We start from the raw sequence: 5,564 nt of genomic DNA on the forward strand, positions 1-5,564 counted from the left end.
CGTGTCAGAGAGATCGACAACTGACGACGATAACGCAGGAAGGTCCTGGCATTCTTGTCTGCATCTGGTTCTCTTCAGCAGCTTGATCAGCTTGCTTCTGACGGGGCACATTTTCTCCTCACTGGACCTAACGTGAAAGGCAGAAGCGCCAGCCACCTGCTCTCATATTCTTCTTTTTTTTATTACAATGCTACTACGTCATGACTTCGTCCTCCAAGACACGTTGTACAGTATCTCTTTCTGAAGTCGAAGACGGTGATGATCTTTTTACCTCAAAATAATCATTGTGTTGTGAGAGTGACGTTTGTGTTCGAGAACATTCCTAGTGCGTGAATACGAGTCGAGCCCTCCCTGACGAGGGGGGAAAGTAGTCCAGTTCTGAGGTTGATGAACTGTTTCTTTTTTTTTGTGGAGTCTTTTTCAAGGTGGTACTCTGAAGATCGTTAGTTTGAACTAGATCTTCAATATGCGCTTTGATATGAACATTTTGTTATGTCCAATTCTAAGCCCGCACTGGAGATGTATGTGTGTTAGGACAATGAAAAGAATGGATAGAGTGATAGAAATAGACACACAAATGTTTTTAAATTGTTCAAATGATTAATAATATCATAATTGTGTCAAATTATAAAGTGAAGAAAATGGCATTTCGCCTTTGCGGTAATTCTCATAATCTCATGCCGTGGCCCATCTTTGTGCGTGCACCAGATCACTCGCTCTGTTAGTGAAACGGGTTTGTTTGTTCTTGTAGACAGAGAAAGAGAGAAAGTGAGAAATGATAACGTATGAGTGTGTGTACGTGTCTGTGTGTGCGCGCTTGTGCGTATGGGTGTGCATGTTTGTTCGTTTTTTGGGGTTTTTTTCTTCTTTTTTTTTAGTTGTATTGATACGCGGGTGTTATATTGCATTTATTATGTCTTTTGTTTTAAGTTTGTGCAATGGCAAAATAAAAGGATTTTGCAAGAATTGTCAAACGTAATAAAAGTTATGCGCATACAGGATACTACAGGGCCCTACAATCATGCAATGCTTTTGACGAGGGGAAGGAAATTGGACCGACATTATGAACAGGCCCACAAAAAGTGTAAGAATTATTTTACCCGTTTCAGAGTGTCACCATGATATAACATGTGATTGTTTACATGATTGAGGCACTCGTAATTCCCCCACAATCTAGACATAAAACTCTGAGTCTAGTCAAAAGTCCTGTATGTCTTTGTTTCTATAAAAATCCTATATATTTTCGTGATTGATTACTAACTTGACCACATAAGAAGCACTAGGTTCAAATATGAAAAGTATTGACTATTTTGCACCTGGACCCATGAGTCCACTTCGACTAATTTTCAGAGAGGAGGGCACTGAATCCTGTGTCTTCGACTACCTGGGGCTCAGAGCCCTTTTGACTTACACAAACAAAATGCTCTCTGTTATATATATATTTATATATATATATATATATATATATATATATATATATATATATATATATATATATATATATATATATATAATATATACGTTATATATATATGTATATGTATATGTATCTCTCTCTCTCTCTCTCTCTCTCTCTCTCTCTCTCTCGCTCTCTCTCTCTCTCGCTCTCTGTCTTTCTTTCACTAGTGTCAAGTTTTAACACTCAAACTCTCAAAACCTAAAGCCAGGTGAATTTGATTCCACTCCGTTCTATCCTTGATGGCTTTTCTAGTGAGTAAAGGATTTACTTCATCGTCAGTGAGTTTTCTGATGAATGATTTCTTGGCATTTAGCACATTGTTACCCATGGCTGTAAATATTTTGCTAACTTCGTTATGTTAAATAGTTAAGTATCCTGTTTGAACATATTTTCTTCGCCATTTTCCTTTTTTGTTGCTGTTCTTCATACAAAATTCCTTGCAGATGCGGGTATGTGAATGCAATATGTAGATACACGAATCTGTATAAAGTGGATCTCGACCGCGTGATGCTCCCTGGAGCGTGAGAAGCACCTGCACCTATAGCCCAAATTGAATGTTTGCCTTCTTGGAATAGATCTGTGTGCTCAAGAAAAAATACACTAGACAGGTCAAAGCTTTTAACTTGTTGTACTTGGCACATTCTTACAGAGTTAAAAACTATTTGTGAATCACGAGGGAAATTCAGTTCTACTTTTTATTTTTTAACTTTAAAATTCAGGAATGCCTTTCAGAAGTAGGTTTCGTCAAACAGGACTTGTAAAAAGAAGAGCTTTATACATAACCAGCATAGTACAACAAAGGGTGTACATCTGCAACTGTTACATTTTAACCTTTTGCTTACTATTCTAGGGTAAGTGGATTTTTTTCAAACTGTCCGACATTCAGACTGAGAGTTGTTCTTTTGAAATATAAACTCCGAGACAGCACGTCACATAATATTTTGTAAATTTGTGGTCACTAGCGACAGAACAATACTTTATATTTGGAATGTTTGGAGGACACCATTTGTAAAGTTTGTGCAAGATAATTCACGATTTACAAAGCTCTCTAGAAGCTATTCTGCAATTAAAGTACAGGTTCTGAAAATACGGGCCTAAATTTATAAAATATATTATTATAAGTAAGAGACGTTGTTAGCCTTGAAAAATGGAACAATGTAGACCGTTTTACAAGACCCATTTATACAAAGTCTCTTCTCTTTTCAGGCGTGGTTTACCTAGAAGAGCCTCTTATGATTTTGTCTCTGAGCAAACAGGTTACATTTTGAAGTAGCCTACATACCATAAGGCAGAACTTATTTTCGTTTAAAGTATATCGTATAGACACTACATTATTGATGGTCATTTGTACGCGTGCAGCCTTATTTTCAGTAAAACTGTTGATGTGTTGATGTGCACTCATTTAAGAAATCTTAATGACGTTGCCCCCTTCCACAAATAAAAAACGCCACTGAAAGCATTACAGACATCGAAAGTGTCCATGTTAAAAGGTTAAACACACGAACAGGGCTCCCCGCTCCCCCCCCCCCCCCCATCCCCCTCCCAACTCACGCATACACATAATTATGTCATATATTTTGTTCTTTAGTATACCGGTGTTACCTTCTCAACGTTAGATATTCCCAGGTCAATATATAAATATATTATTATTAGGCCTACTTTTGCAACGCCTCAAAGTTGAAGGGAATGTTATGTTAGAGAAAATAAGTGCTGACCAGTAAGAAGTGAAAGAAGCGCATTAGGGTTTTAAAAAATGACTAAAAGCAAACCCGTCTGCTCTTGACCATTTTCCTGATTTGACGCTTTCCTCATTTTATCATGATGTAAAGTCACTCGTTATATCGTTATTAAACATTATTATATGTCACCGGCTATCTATACCCACCTTCGAACTGTTGTGCAGTGAAGAATATTATGTGTTTGTCTACTTCGTAAAAGGGCCAGGGCTTTTCTTGGGTATAATTAAATTTAGACCCCTATTCTTAAATAATTTAAAGTGTATTTTTACTGTGACATCCTTTTGACCCAATTATAGCCCCTCTGGGAGTCAAAACTTTGGATGTGTCCGTAGTAGGTCGAGTAAGTCTCGAATAGAGGGCTAAAGGTATTGTTAACTATCTATAAGGCCGAGCTTTCGGGGTATATCTTATTTCTGCTTTCGCGACTAGGCCTAGATCTATATGCCCACCTTCCAACTGTTGTACATTGAAAAAGAGCTGATTTGACTATAACTCTAATGAAGAAGTGCCACAGCTTCCCTTTTCCCTTTGATGACGTCAATTCCGCTGTTTTTAAAAAATGTTCCTTCTGGCCTAGTTGTGACCTCAGAAAGTCTCTCCCCCCCCCCTTTCCCCCTTTTTTACCGTTTATTTTCCTCACGAAGTAGTGGTACTTTCAAATAATTCATATTTAAATAAGGGACACATTCCTAAACAAATAGTGTAAGTATAAGAAAAAGATGTAGCCACGATGCTAACGGTTGTTTGATACCGGTGTGTTTGTTTAGGGAAGGAAGAATATGAAGTAGAATTCAGTTTTGAAAATTAAGGAGGAATATAACAGGCTCAAAGTAGAGTAAAAGCATCTAATGCATCCTAAACTTGAAAACAACGCTAAAGACCTTTTTTTGTTAGATTTTCTATTCCTTTCTTATGTGTCAACAGAGACTGATAATACGATTATACTCTAGCGTAGCACAGATTAAGTGGAATTTAATCATATTGCCCTTTTAGGTTGCATCGGACAAGACACTGGTAGAACTGTGATTTATTATCATTATCAGTCCACTGTTGTTCGTGCATTACGTCGGTAGTCAGCTTTGTAAATAGCTACTTTTGTACATAATATTCTTTCTCGTTGTTGTGTCTAGTGTACACATGTTCCTAGCTCGTGTCTCATTCTGGTATTTTAAAGCCTTTCTCTGCTCTTATGACTCGACCATTATCATTGTGTGTCATTGAGGTCCTGGATGTACATAATCGTGAATAGGTATTCAAATTTAATGGTGTATTGTTGGTATGAGTGCATGAATACTTACTTTTCTAAGTGTTTATTGTTGAATTAAGTTCGTGTCTGTTTAATAAAAGTTATATCCTTGAATCGTATCGAAAAGTATGGCAGAGTATTGAGTAAGACTGGAACACAGATAGATAGAGAGACAAAGAGAGAGAGAGAGAGAGAGAGAGAGAGAGAGAGAGAGAGAGAGAAAGAGAGAGAGAAAGAGGGAGAAACAGACTGAGAGAAGGAGAGAGAGTGAGAGAGAGAAAGAGAGAGAGACAGAGAGGCTGATACAATATTGTGTTGGAAGACAGAGCGACTTGAAAGGGTAAGTGGAAAAATAATATGAAAGCCAGTTCTAAATGAAAGGATTTTACGGATGGGTAGGTGACAGGGCCAAGTGAATTTGTTCATACTTCATGACCCGCTACCATTTCATAATTGATAAACGTCATATTGTGTTTGTAATTTATTGATTTATCGGTATATTTAAGTCTCTGTCTATGAAACATTTCCATATCTCCACTGTCTCAACGTTCATGTTATTGCTTAATTACTTAAGGATCCCAAATTCGTAGCCTTTCTTCAGATAATTATTTTGCTTTTGTTGAAGAAAAGTAAAATTTCCGTGTTTGGCTCTGTACTGTGTTCAGAGTGTGCTAGAATTGTTGTGTGTTTCCAGAGCAGAAAAACGTGCGCACGATTGTCCCACTAATATCTAAATATGAAAAATATAGCTGTATATCAAATTCCCACCTCATTTTGTCCCTTTCATCAGCTTATTTTGCACGATCATTAATTATCCCAAGGGAGGCACACAGCACTTTTTAACAAAGATATTATTACGAACAGTAGGCTCCCTTATGAAATTTCTAGGTCAGCTCACACTTAGTGGTATCCATATCACACATCCAATCGTACAAAAAAAATACATTTAGTCATTTAGCATTGAGAATTGTGCCTTTTTGAAGACAGAAAGATCTCATAAGGTAATTAACATGGAGGGCGTGGAGTCTTAGTACTTGGAAAAAATAAATTCGTATCTTATGACTGATGATATCAACAGAGTCTTCAAGCCTTAATGTTCCCTAAATTCTACTCGACCATG

General features: G+C 37.1%; 1 long non-coding RNA gene across 1 annotated transcript in view; it reads left to right on the forward strand.

Annotated features, from left to right (window-relative positions):
* LOC101864521 overlaps positions 1-1,421 on the forward strand; it is a 60,409-nt gene extending 58,988 nt beyond the window's left edge. The window contains exon 6 of the long non-coding RNA XR_001184772.2: positions 1-1,421. This exon is cut by the window's left edge and continues 13 nt beyond it. This is a non-coding gene — a long non-coding RNA (uncharacterized LOC101864521).
* Positions 1,422-5,564: the final 4,143 nt, after the last annotated feature.

The sequence above is a fragment of the Aplysia californica genome, unplaced genomic scaffold, assembly GCF_000002075.1.
Source record: "Aplysia californica isolate F4 #8 unplaced genomic scaffold, AplCal3.0 scaffold00138, whole genome shotgun sequence".
NCBI classification, from domain to species: Eukaryota; Metazoa; Mollusca; class Gastropoda; order Aplysiida; family Aplysiidae; genus Aplysia; species Aplysia californica.